Source organism: Anomaloglossus baeobatrachus, unplaced genomic scaffold, assembly GCF_048569485.1.
Source record: "Anomaloglossus baeobatrachus isolate aAnoBae1 unplaced genomic scaffold, aAnoBae1.hap1 Scaffold_3285, whole genome shotgun sequence".
Taxonomy (NCBI): domain Eukaryota; kingdom Metazoa; phylum Chordata; class Amphibia; order Anura; family Aromobatidae; genus Anomaloglossus; species Anomaloglossus baeobatrachus.
In genome coordinates this window covers 32,812-47,450 of record NW_027442670.1, presented here as the reverse complement: position 1 = coordinate 47,450, position 14,639 = coordinate 32,812, and the positions used below count along the sequence as shown (strand labels likewise).

At 46.7% G+C, this 14,639-nt stretch overlaps 1 pseudogene; it reads left to right on the top strand.

The window, feature by feature from the left end:
- Positions 1-472: 472 nt before the first annotated feature.
- On the top strand, positions 473-679 carry LOC142270522 (U2 spliceosomal RNA; annotated as a pseudogene).
- The last annotated feature ends 13,960 nt before the right edge of the window (positions 680-14,639 follow it).

Genomic DNA, 14,639 nt, shown 5'->3' with positions numbered 1-14,639 from the left:
GGAAAGTCAGGCAGCCTGTCCTGTCCTGTCCTGTCCGTCCGTCTTTTTGTATCATGAATTGGAAAGACTGCAAGGGGGAGGGGAGGTGCTTGTGTCCAAAAGGAGGAGTTATTCAGATTCATTGCAGTGGGCGGCGGCTGCAAAAAGCACCATTCTTCTTGTTTTTGCTCTGCAAAACAGCCTTTTCAAGGGTTGGCTTGGGTGACAAAATGTCTTCTGTAGGCGTGGGTTTGTCTCCCTCTCCCTAAGATGTGTCCGGTATAGGCCAGGGTGCCACTCAAGGCCGTAACCAATTCGGGTTATAGCTTCTCGGCCTTTTGGCTAAGATCAAGTGTAGTTTCGGAGGACGCTACCTTGGTCGGTACTGGAAGGTGCCTGGGATTGCACGTCTGCCGGCCTTGAGGAAGTGTGTGCGCCTTCTGGTGACACATAGCCCTCTTGTGCCTGGACGGTTCCCAGGCAACGGGAGGCGATCACCTTTGTTATTTTGAAGTCCTACTGATAAACAGAAAAAAAAAAAAATTAAATCTGTTCTTATCAGTTTAATATCTGATACGTCCCCTCTCTGGGGACCATATATTAAATGGATTTTTAGAACAAGGAGATGGAAAAAATCTTGCTCTGTCCACTGCACGCATTGACCTGGTATTGCAGTACCTCCAGGACCGGTGCACCCCTTCTTAACCCAGTTTCCAAAAGCAGAACTCAATTCACCTGATTCAAATGAGCCCCATTAGTTAATTGAAAGAAAGCAAAAACTTTATATGCACCTCAATTTGGCCAATTCACTTTTCACACTTTCACCCTTTTTTTTATCTTTCACACCTTTTACTTGGTTTATTGATGCAAAAAGCTGTGCCAAATAGCAAACTCATCTCCACTCAACTTGACCAACTCTGCTATGTCCCGTGCAGTATCTTATTCTCAGTCTTATCTAGATCATTTGCAATTGAATAGAATAGATCCCTTTTGGCTGCTTATGACTGTGTAAAATATGTAGTTTTACTGGGCTGGGATGAGAGAATCCATTGAAGCATGGTGTAGGGATTGTGGTTCCTGTGTGCTAAGAAGAGAGGCTGGCACCAGCCAGAAAGCCCCATTGCAGCCAATAATCACTTAATAACTTTTTCAACTTGTCATCATATGGGAGGCCTTCCATTCCTTGTAGTAGTCTAGTTGCCCACCTTTGAACTGACTCTAACTTCTGAATGTCCTTATTAAAATGTGGAGCCCAAAACTGGTTCCCATATTCCAGATGTAGCCTTACAAGTGATTTATAGAGGTGTAACAATACGTTGGGATCACGGGATCTAATCTCCCTTTTTATACACCCTAAAATCTTGTCCCAAGCAGCATTCCATCAGCCTCTGGAAGGTTCCTGGCGCATTGCACAGCTCGAAGGGCATGCTTTTGAACTCGCAGAGACCCATAGGGGTGGCGAAGGCGGTCTTCTCCCGGTCTGCCTCAGCAACGGACACTTGCCAATAGTGACTAGTGAGATCAAGGGTAGAAAAATAATTTGCAGTTCTCAATGCAGCTAGCGATTCCTCAATACGGGGAGTGGTGCCGTCCTTCTTTTTTAACAGGATCAACAGAGCTGCCCAAAGGCTACAACTGTCACGGATAACCCCAGCCGCCTTCATGTTGCTCAACATGTACTTGGTACACTGGCAATGTGAAGGTGGTATTGGCTTATAGCTCTCTTTGATGGGTGGGTGTGCACCTGTGGGGATGTGGTGTTGGACCCCTTTTATTCCCCCAAAATCTAGCGGGCTTCCCACCGGTAACCCGCTCCCCAGCTTGGATGGATGCTGAGGGAGCCCCTTTTGCCCGCAGGCTCTGGCCCTGGGAACTGTAGCCTTGGCGGTGACTGTGCTTCCCTCTACGGTGTGAGCTGTTGCCTTCAATCGGGTCTTGACTGCTGGGAAACCCTGGAGGTTCCTGTCGCTAACGGATTTGACCGGTTTTACGGCGACTCCTAGCCTGGTCGGGGTCCGTAGGCCCTGCCGGATGGTGCTGGCTTCTCTTCACTCCCCGATCTGGTACCGGCGGGCCACCGCCCATCCCCGGTCCGTACGGTTCACTCCAATCAGCCTCTCCTGCAGAAGGTCACCACCGTCTGCCAACCTTGCTGAGTGCCCGGGCCACACACCCGGACACGGTCAGTCTCCTCTCCTCTTCACTTCTCTAACTCCAAAACTGATCTCTAATCTGACTCCTTTTCCCGCCTCCAGGACTGTGAACTCCTCGGTGGGTGGGATCAACCGCCTGGCCCACCCCCTGGTGTGGACATCAGCCCCTGGAGGAAGGCAACTAGGATTTGTGTTTAGCTTCGGTGTGCCTAGCCGGAGTGTAGAGTGTGTTGGTGTAGTACCTGTGACGACCTGGCTTGTCCAGGGCGCCCATGTGGGGTGTTGGCAGTGTATTTGCGCCTGCGTTCAAAGGTTTGCTGAATGGATAACTGAACGCTGCGCTGGGACAAGGACGTGCTTGATGATGGTGTTATTTCTGAGTAGGCAACTGCAGGTGCAGGACCGGAGGAGGCTTGTTCGCAGGCAGCATGGACAGGGGATTGGCTCGCATGCACAACCAGCGAAGACGTAGCAGTGACATTAGCAAGCACTGCTCCTCGACTGTGTTGTACTTCCCACAAAGTCGGGTGCTTGGCTGACATGTGCCTGATCATGCTGGTGGTGGTCAGGCTGCTAGTTTTGGTACCCCTGCTGATGCTGGCACGGCAGGTGTTGCAAATGGCCTTTTTAGAATCATCTGGATCCAACTTAAAAAACTGCCAGACTCGGGAAGACCTAACATTTGTACAGGCACCTTGTGTCGTGTTGTTGTTCCGGGGAACGGTTGCCTGACTTCTGCCTGGAGCCACCACCCTGCTTCTTACTGCCTGTTGGGATGCTACGCCTCCCTCCCCCTGTGCACTGCTGTCCTCGCTCTGCATATCCTCCTGCCAGGTTGGGTCAGTTACTGGATCATCCACCACGTCGTCTTCCTCTTCCGCACCCTGCTCCTCCTCCTGACTTCCTGACAATTGTGTCTCATCATCGTCCACCCCTTGTTGAGACACGTTGCCAACTTCGTGAGAACGTGGCTGCTCAAATATTTGGCCATCTGTACATACGATCTCCTCATGACCCACTTCAACATGAGCTGGCGAGAGGCCAGAATGTGCGAATGGAAATGTGAACAGCTCTTCCGAGTGTCCAAGTGTGGGATCATTAATGTCCGAGGACGTGTACTCAGCCTTGTGGTAGGAAGGAGGATCAGGTTCTGAAATGTGCGGTGCAGTATCACGGCTACTGACACTTGACCGTGTGGAAGACAGAGTGTTTGTGGTGGTGCCAATCTGACTGGAAGCATTATCCGCTATCCAACTAACAACCTGTTGACACTGGTCTTGGTTCAAGAGCGGTGTACTGCTGCGGTCCCCAAGAATTTGGGACAGGACGTGCGAGCGACTAGATGTGGCCCTTTGTTGTGGCAAAATTAGAGCTTGCCCACGACCTCGGCCTCTGCCTGCACCACCATCACGTCCACTTCCTTGTTCCTTGCCAACGCCCTTGCGCATTTTGCAATGCTGTGCTGACGTGTATTCACTAGACTTGGGCGTTATATCAAAGTTTGTGCAAATTGTGCACCTGTACGCTGCCACCGACAGGCACACACGTGCGGTTTTTAAATGCAAGCACGGACGCACTAAGAACCTAACAGGTTTTAGGAGCAAAAATTAATGACGAGAACTCTGACACTATCAGCCACTGCTGACTGACGTGTATTATACACTACACTTGTGCGTTATATAATAGTTTGGTAAAAACGCACACAAGTGCACCTGTACGCTGCCACCGACAGGCACACACGTGCGGTTTTTAAATGCAAGCACGGACGCACTAAGAACCTAACACAGGTTTTAGGAGCAAAAATTAATGACGAGAACTCTGACACTATCAGCCATTGCTGACTGACGTGTATTATACACTACACTTGTGCGTTATATAATAGTTTGGTAAAAACGCACACAAGTGCACCTGTACGCTGCCACCGACAGGCACACACGTGCGGTTTTTAAATGCAAGCACGGACGCACTAAGAACCTAACACAGGTTTTAGGAGCAAAAATTAATGACGAGAACTCTGACACTATCAGCCACTGCTGACTGACGTGTATTATACACTACACTTGTGCGTTATATAATAGTTTGGTAAAAACGCACACAAGTGCACCTGTACGCTGCCACCGACAGGCACACACGTGCGGTTTTTAAATGCAAGCACGGACGCACTAAGAACCTAACACAGGTTTTAGGAGCAAAAATTAATGACGAGAACTCTGACACTATCAGCCACTGCTGACTGACGTGTATTATACACTACACTTGTGCGTTATATAATAGTTTGGTAAAAACGCACACAAGTGCACCTGTACGCTGCCACCGACAGGCACACACGTGCGGTTTTTAAATGCAAGCACGGACGCACTAAGAACCTAACAGGTTTTAGGAGCGACAATTGCTGAGAAGTCTGACACTATCAGGACTGTTTTAGACTGTGTACACCAGCCCCAGATATGATGAAGGCTGGTATACGGTCACCACTAGGAATGGCTATATACCCTGCCTGCCTGCCTGCCTGCCTGCCTGTATACTGCTACAATAGTCCTGACAAGGACTCTTTTGGTCACTAGCCTGTATTCCAACCTGGCTATACCCTGCCTGTATACAGCAACAATAGTCCTGAGAAGGACTCTGCTACTGTACTCCGACCTGGCTATACCCTGCCTGCCTGTATACAACTAGAATAGTCCTGAGAAGGACTTTTGGTCACACTGTTTGCAGCCCTGCTACGGAAATAGCTATAAAGGGCCGCAAACCTTTCCCTGAAGCAGCGACCCTCTCCCTGCACTGACTGTCTGGATAGCTGTGAGCAGAGCACAGCGCGCCCGCCGGTATAAAGGCTCGGTCACGCTGTGCAGGCCGGCCAATCACTGCAATTCCACAACTAACAGGGCTGTGGCATTGCAGTGGTCTGCCAGCCAATCCCTGCATGAGGGCTGGCTCTCAAAAGAGCGCCAACATGCAGGGATGAAGACCACGAGTACAGCACGAGTATCGCGAGATTACTCGGTCCCCGTCGAGTAGACCGAGTACAGTGATACTCGTGCGAGTACCGAGTAGTAACAAGCATGCTCGCTCATCACTATTTATTAGTAAAATGGCTTACACTCCCCTTTTTTCCACTTTTTTCTTCACTACTTTTATAAAGAAATTTTTCCTTTCTTTATTCTTAATGCAATTTTATATAGCAACACCACCATTTTTTGCCACGAACATAATTTTTCTTGTCCGTCATCCCGTTCACCCTTACAGGGTTGTGGACAGATGCACTTGTCACTACACTTCTAAGACTCAATACAGGGTCTGGAGCTCAATGCTCCCTTTTTGTTTTTTTTTTCTTCTTTTTTTTCTTTTTTTCATTTTGTCCTTCTTCTTCTTCTTTTTCTGATTTTTGTCTCAAAAAGCTGATGAAATTTGAAACACTATACCCCAGTGATTTTATAAATGTTTCTCAATATATCACTTGAGAACTTTTATGGCCGGTATTGTAACAGTTGACCATCCCGGCAGTATTTGAAATACAGCAGTCAGTCCTCTGACGTAGCTCCATATGTGTATATATAGAGGTTCTTCCTCCTTTGATTGCATACTGTTCTTTTTTTGCCCTGATGAAGGAGACAGTGATCTCTGAAACACATTGACCGGAAAAAAGAATAAAGAGATGAAATAATTAACATCAGTTTCCTTTGGTGACAGCGCGGCACGCACCCGATTTTCCTCCTATACGTTATTGCTCTTCTACTAGGGGCTGCGGCTGTCGCCATTTGTAACGTGCATTTAGGGGTTGTGACTGGCACAACCTTAATAGGTGAGTGCAACTACTATTAATTATTTGTTACCTTACCAGGTAAGACCCTAATTTGTGCGTCTGCTCCAGAGTTATTTCCCTGATTATTAATATCTGACAGGCAGTGATTGATCCTGCATTCTCACCTTCCTCTCTGTTGCACATTCTTATTGTTCCTATATGCTCTCTATTTCCATCAGACTTTTTTTGTCCTTCGGTGGGGCTCTAACATATGTGCACCATTTATTATTTATTTTTATGGATTCCTTTCTTTTTTCATGCTAGCGTTCATTATGCAGTAGTCATTCATGATATATCTTATATTTGTGAATCCATTAGGGCTCTATATGTCTGGTGCATCACATTGGGTCTTTTCAGTGCACAATAGGCACCTTTTTCTGTTATGCTCTGCTGCCACCTTATGGACATCCTATCAGTGATGCCAGAAAAAAATGGACATGTCTCCGTGCAGCAATCACGGACACGCGGGTACGCCGCACGGAGACACGTGCAGTGAAAAATCACTGATGTGTGAGCAGACCCATTCATTATAATGGATCTGCGTATCTCAGTGATTCTGTTATGTTTAAAAAAAAGCACAAACGTACCAGAATCACTGACGTGTGAAACAGGCCTTATAGTGTTTTGATTTATGTATGTATTATACAACTTCTGTGGATCTTGTATGAGTGACTTTTCTTCATTTTATTGGATTGTTTTAAAATATTGAAATAAAGTCACGCTTCCTATGCATCCTTTTGTATTCTGATTGGCTACTATAATACAGTTTTTAGGCACTGAGATCGATACCAGAGGCATGGTCTTCCGCTTACCAGAGGATAAGCTCAAAAGGCTAAGGGACATAATAGAAGGGTTTAGTGCTGTTAAGAAGGTGGCATTAAGATAAATGAAATATATCTTCTCGGTCTTCTCGTTTTCTTGCTGAGTTGTGCCAATGGACAGAGTTTTTTCTAGACATTTGCTATTGGAAACTCAGGGAACCAAAGCTCCTGGATAGAGTTGAGCGCGGTTCGTGGTTCGTGGTTCTCCAGTTCTAGGCTCGAGTGATTTTGGGGCATGTTCTAGATCGAACTAGAACTCGAGCTTTTTGCAAAAGCTCGATAGTTCTAGAAACGTTCGAGAACGGTTCTAGCAGCCAAAAAACAGCTAAATCATAGCTTGGTTTCTGCTGTAATAGTGTAAGTCACTCTGTGAATCAAACTATTATCACATTTCAGTGTATAGTGTGCGTGAACAGCGCCTTCAGATCACTGCTGTTTCTATAATGGCGATCGCCATTTTTTTTTTTTTTTCTTGTCTTCCTTCCCTAAGTGCGCGCGTCTTGTGGGGCGGGCCAGCATGTCAGCCAATCACAGACACACACACAGCTAAGTTGACTTTGAGCCAGAGAAGCAACGGCATGTGTGATAGGATCTGCATGTCACATGTCCCTGCATTATAAAACCGGACATTTTCTTCACGGACGCCATTATCTGCCTTCTGCGTCTTTGGTGTCAGACATCACTGTCGCAGCTCCGTCCTCCTGAGTCCTATAGCCGATACAGCTGTATGCGCTGCATACACAGCGTTAGACAGCATAGGGAGAGCACTTTATAGCAGTCCTTTTAAGGACTCAAACCGGCAGGGTCAGAGAGCCATACGTGACAGGTCCTGCAAACAGCAACAGCATCTGTGTAGCCAAGGTCAGGGATTTCCTCCCTGCATTTCACCATTAGGAGGGAATAGAAAGGCAGGCTTCCATTCCTCTACCCAGAGCACCACAATCCTGCCACTGTACCCTCCTGTCCTCTGCACACTCCAACTCATTATAACTAAGCCATTATACTAGCAAACACTCAGTGTACCTAGTGGCATCCTATCTGTGGCTATTGGACTTTGCTATAGTCCCACTAGTGCAAAGACATTTGCAGAGCACGTCTGCCTGCATTGCACACTCCAACTTTTTTAAACTAAGCAATTTTACTAGCAAACACTCAGTGTACCTAGTGGCATCCTATACGTGGCTATTGGACTTTGCTATAGTCCCACTAGTGCCAAGACATTTGCAGAGCGCATCTGCCTGCGTTGCACACTCCAACTAATTTTAACTTAGCCATTATACTAGCAAACACTCAGTGTACCTAGTGGCATCCTATACGTGGCTATTGGACTTTGCTATAGTCCCACTAGTGCCAAGACATTTGCAGAGCGCATCTGCCTGCGTTGCACACTCCAACTAATTATAAGTAAGCCATTATACTAGCAAACACTCAGTGTACCTAGTGGCATCCTATCTGCGGCTATTGGACTTTGCTATAGTCCCACTAGTGCAAAGACATTTGCAGAGCACGTCTGCCTGCATTGCACACTCCAACTTTTTTAAACTAAGCAATTTTACTAGCAAACACTCAGTGTACCTAGTGGCATCCTATACGTGGCTATTGGACTTTGCTATAGTCCCACTAGTGCCAAGACATTTGCAGAGCGCATCTGCCTGCGTTGCACACTCCAACTAATTATAAGTAAGCCATTATACTAGCAAACACTCAGTGTACCTAGTGGCATCCTATCTGTGGCTATTGGACTTTGCTATAGTCCCACTAGTGCCAAGACATTTGCAGAGCGCATCTGCCTGCGTTGCACACTCCAACTAATTATAAGTAAGCCATTATACTAGCAAACACTCAGTGTACCTAGTGGCATCCTATACGTGGCTATTGGACCTTGCTATAGTCCCACTAGTGCCAAGACATTTGCAGAGCGCATCTGCCTGCGTTGCACACTCCAACTAATTATAAGTAAGCCATTATACTAGCAAACACTCAGTGTACCTAGTGGCATCCTATACGTGGCTATTGGACCTTGCTATAGTCCCACTAGTGCCAAGACATTTGCAGAGCGCATCTGCCTGCGTTGCACACTCCAACTAATTATAAGTAAGCCATTATTATAATTATTATTATTATTTATTATTATAGCGCCATTTATTCCATGGCGCTTTACAAGTGAAAGGGTATACGTACAACAATCATTAACAGTACATAACAGACTGGTACAGGAGGAGAGAGGACCCTGCCCGCGAGGGCTTACAGTCTACAGGGAATGGGTGATGGTACAATAGGTGAGGACAGAGCTGGTTGCGCAGTGGTCTACTGGACTGAGGGCTGTTGTAGCTTATAGGCTTGTTGGAAGAGGTGGGTCTTGAGGTTCCTCTTGAAGCTTTCCACGGTAGGGGAGAGTCTGATGTGCTGAGGTAGAGCATTCCAAAGTATGGGGGATGCACGGGAGAAATCTTGTACGCGATTGTGGGAAGAGAAGATAAGGGAGGAGCAGAGAAGGAGATCTTGTGAGGATCTGAGGTTGCGTGCAGGTAGGTACCGGGAGACTAGGTCACAGATGTAGGGAGGAGACAGGTTGTGCATGGCTTTGTATGTCATGGTTAGTGTTTTGAACTGGAGTCGTTGGGTGATGGGAAGCCAGTGAAGGGATTGGCAGAGTGGCGAGGCTGGGGAGTAGCGAGGGGAGAGGTGGATTAAGCGGGCCGCAGAGTTTAGGATAGATTGGAGGGGTGCAAGAGTGTTGGAAGGGAGGCCAGAGAGCAGGAGGTTGCAGTAGTCGAGGCGGGAGATGATGAGGGCATGCACTAATGTTTTTGCTGATTCTTGGTTAAGGAAAGCACGGATCCGGGAGATGTTTTTGAGTTGTAATCGGCATGAGGTGAAGAGGGCTTGGATGTGTGGCTTGAAGGATAGAGCAGAGTCGAGGGTCACTCCAAGGCAACGAGCTTGTGAGACTGGGGAGAGTAAGCAACCATCGAGTTTGATGGAAAGGCTTGTTGGAGGAGATGAGTGAGGAGGAGGAAAGACAATGAATTCTGTTTTGTCCATGTTAAGTTTTAGGAATCGCACAGAGAAGAAGGATGAAATAGCAGACAGACATTGTGGGATTCTGGTTAGTAGAGAGGTAATGTCAGGTCCATTATACTAGCAAACACTCAGTGTACCTAGTGGCATCCTATCTGTGGCTATTGGACTTTGCTATAGTCCCACTAGTGCCAAGACATTTGCAGAGCGCATCTGCCTGCGTTGCACACTCCAACTAATTATAAGTAAGCCATTATACTAGCAAACACTCAGTGTACCTAGTGGCATCCTATACGTGGCTATTGGACCTTGCTATAGTCCCACTAGTGCCAAGACATTTGCAGAGCGCATCTGCCTGCGTTGCACACTCCAACTAATTATAAGTAAGCCATTATACTAGCAAACACTCAGTGTACCTAGTGGCATCCTATACGTGGCTATTGGACCTTGCTATAGTCCCACTAGTGCCAAGACATTTGCAGAGCGCATCTGCCTGCGTTGCACACTCCAACTAATTATAAGTAAGCCATTATTATTATTATTATTATTATTTATTATTATAGCGCCATTTATTCCATGGCGCTTTACAAGTGAAAGGGTATACGTACAACAATCATTAACAGTACATAACAGACTGGTACAGGAGGAGAGAGGACCCTGCCCGCGAGGGCTTACAGTCTACAGGGAATGGGTGATGGTACAATAGGTGAGGACAGAGCTGGTTGCGCAGTGGTCTACTGGACTGAGGGCTGTTGTAGGTTATAGGCTTGTTGGAAGAGGTGGGTCTTGAGGTTCCTCTTGAAGCTTTCCACGGTAGGGGAGAGTCTGATGTGCTGAGGTAGAGCATTCCAAAGTATGGGGGATGCACGGGAGAAATCTTGTACGCGATTGTGGGAAGAGGAGATAAGGGAGGAGCAGAGAAGGAGATCTTGTGAGGATCTGAGGTTGCGTGCAGGTAGGTACCGGGAGACTAGGTCACAGATGTAGGGAGGAGACAGGTTGTGCATGGCTTTGTATGTCATGGTTAGTGTTTTGAACTGGAGTCGTTGGGTGATGGGAAGCCAGTGAAGGGATTGGCAGAGTGGCGAGGCTGGGGAGTAGCGAGGGGAGAGGTGGATTAAGCGGGCCGCAGAGTTTAGGATAGATTGGAGGGGTGCAAGAGTGTTGGAAGGGAGGCCAGAGAGCAGGAGGTTGCAGTAGTCGAGGCGGGAGATGATGAGGGCATGCACTAATGTTTTTGCTGATTCTTGGTTAAGGAAAGCACGGATCCGGGAGATGTTTTTGAGTTGTAATCGGCATGAGGTGAAGAGGGCTTGGATGTGTGGCTTGAAGGATAGAGCAGAGTCGAGGGTCACTCCAAGGCAACGAGCTTGTGAGACTGGGGAGAGTAAGCAACCATCGAGTTTGATGGAAAGGCTTGTTGGAGGAGATGAGTGAGGAGGAGGAAAGACAATGAATTCTGTTTTGTCCATGTTAAGTTTTAGGAATCGCACAGAGAAGAAGGATGAAATAGCAGACAGACATTGTGGGATTCTGGTTAGTAGAGAGGTAATGTCAGGTCCATTATACTAGCAAACACTCAGTGTACCTAGTGGCATCCTATCTGTGGCTATTGGACTTTGCTATAGTCCCACTAGTGCCAAGACATTTGCAGAGCGCATCTGCCTGCGTTGCACACTCCAACTAATTATAAGTAAGCCATTATACTAGCAAACACTCAGTGTACCTAGTGGCATCCTATACGTGGCTATTGGACCTTGCTATAGTCCCACTAGTGCCAAGACATTTGCAGAGCGCATCTGCCTGCGTTGCACACTCCAACTAATTATAAGTAAGCCATTATACTAGCAAACACTCAGTGTACCTAGTGGCATCCTATACGTGGCTATTGGACTTTGCTATAGTCCCACTAGTGCAAAGACATTTGCAGAGCACGTCTGCCTGCATTGCACACTCCAACTTTTTTAAACTAAGCAATTTTACTAGCAAACACTCAGTGTACCTAGTGGCATCCTATACGTGGCTATTGGACTTTGCTATAGTCCCACTAGTGCCAAGACATTTGCAGAGCGCATCTGCCTGCGTTGCACACTCCAACTAATTTTAACTTAACCATTATACTAGAAAACACTCAGTGTACCTAGTGGCATCCTATACGTGGCTATTGGACTTTGCTATAGTCCCACTAGTGCCAAGACATTTGCAGAGCGCATCTGCCTGCGTTGCACACTCCAACTAATTATAAGTAAGCCATTATACTAGCAAACACTCAGTGTACCTAGTGGCATCCTATACGTGGCTATTGGACCTTGCTATAGTCCCACTAGTGCCAAGACATTTGCAGAGCGCATCTGCCTGCGTTGCACACTCCAACTAATTATAAGTAAGCCATTATACTAGCAAACACTCAGTGTACCTAGTGGCATCCTATACGTGGCTATTGGACTTTGCTATAGTCCCACTAGTGCCAAGACATTTGCAGAGCGCATCTGCCTGCGTTGCACACTCCAACTAATTATAAGTAAGCCATTATACTAGCAAACACTCAGTGTACCTAGTGGCATCCTATACGTGGCTATTGGACCTTGCTATAGTCCCACTAGTGCCAAGACATTTGCAGAGCGCATCTGCCTGCGTTGCACACTCCAACTAATTATAAGTAAGCCATTATACTAGCAAACACTCAGTGTACCTAGTGGCATCCTATCTGTGGCTATTGGACTTTGCTATAGTCCCACTAGTGCCAAGACATTTGCAGAGCGCATCTGCCTGCGTTGCACACTCCAACTAATTACAAGTAAGCCATTATACTAGCAAACACTCAGTGTACCTAGTGGCATCCTATACGTGGCTATTGGACTTTGCTATAGTCCCACTAGTGCCAAGACATTTGCAGAGCGCATCTGCCTGCGTTGCACACTCCAACTAATTATAAGTAAGCCATTATACTAGCAAACACTCAGTGTACCTAGTGGCATCCTATACGTGGCTATTGGACTTTGCTATAGTCCCACTAGTGCCAAGACATTTGCAGAGCGCATCTGCCTGCGTTGCACACTCCAACTAATTTTAACTTAGCCATTATACTAGCAAACACTCAGTGTACCTAGTGGCATCCTATACGTGGCTATTGGACTTTGCTATAGTCCCACTAGTGCCAAGACATTTGCAGAGCGCATCTGCCTGCGTTGCACACTCCAACTAATTATAAGTAAGCCATTATACTAGCAAACACTCAGTGTACCTAGTGGCATCCTATACGTGGCTATTGGACTTTGCTATAGTCCCACTAGTGCAAAGACATTTGCAGAGCACGTCTGCCTGCATTGCACACTCCAACTTTTTTAAACTAAGCAATTTTACTAGCAAACACTCAGTGTACCTAGTGGCATCCTATACGTGGCTATTGGACTTTGCTATAGTCCCACTAGTGCCAAGACATTTGCAGAGCGCATCTGCCTGCGTTGCACACTCCAACTAATTTTAACTTAACCATTATACTAGCAAACACTCAGTGTACCTAGTGGCATCCTATACGTGGCTATTGGACTTTGCTATAGTCCCACTAGTGCCAAGACATTTGCAGAGCGCATCTGCCTGCATTGCACACTCCAACTAATTATAAGTAAGCCATTATACTAGCAAACACTCAGTGTACCTAGTGGCATCCTATACGTGGCTATTGGACCTTGCTATAGTCCCACTAGTGCCAAGACATTTGCAGAGCGCATCTGCCTGCGTTGAACACTCCAACTAATTATAAGTAAGCCATTATACTAGCAAACACTCAGTGTACCTAGTGGCATCCTATACGTGGCTATTGGACTTTGCTATAGTCCCACTAGTGCCAAGACATTTGCAGAGCGCATCTGCCTGCGTTGCACACTCCAACTAATTATAAGTAAGCCATTATACTAGCAAACACTCAGTGTACCTAGTGGCATCCTATACGTGGCTATTGGACCTTGCTATAGTCCCACTAGTGCCAAGACATTTGCAGAGCGCATCTGCCTGCGTTGCACACTCCAACTAATTATAAGTAAGCCATTATACTAGCAAACACTCAGTGTACCTAGTGGCATCCTATCTGTGGCTATTGGACTTTGCTATAGTCCCACTAGTGCCAAGACATTTGCAGAGCGCATCTGCCTGCGTTGCACACTCCAACTAATTATAAGTAAGCCATTATACTAGCAAACACTCAGTGTACCTAGTGGCATCCTATACGTGGCTATTGGACTTTGCTATAGTCCCACTAGTGCCAAGACATTTGCAGAGCGCATCTGCCTGCGTTGCACACTCCAACTAATTATAAGTAAGCCATTATACTAGCAAACACTCAGTGTACCTAGTGGCATCCTATACGTGGCTATTGGACTTTGCTATAGTCCCACTAGTGCCAAGACATTTGCAGAGCGCATCTGCCTGCGTTGCACACTCCAACTAATTTTAACTTAGCCATTATACTAGCAAACACTCAGTGTACCTAGTGGCATCCTATACGTGGCTATTGGACTTTGCTATAGTCCCACTAGTGCCAAGACATTTGCAGAGCGCATCTGCCTGCGTTGCACACTCCAACTAATTATAAGTAAGCCATTATACTAGCAAACACTCAGTGTACCTAGTGGCATCCTATACGTGGCTATTGGACTTTGCTATAGTCCCACTAGTGCCAAGACATTTGCAGAGCGCATCTGCCTGCGTTGCACACTCCAACTAATTTTAACTTAGCCATTATACTAGCAAACACTCAGTGTACCTAGTGGCATCCTATACGTGGCTATTGGACTTTGCTATAGTCCCACTAGTGCAAAGACATTTGCAGAGCACGTCTGCCTGCATTGCACACTCCAACTTTTT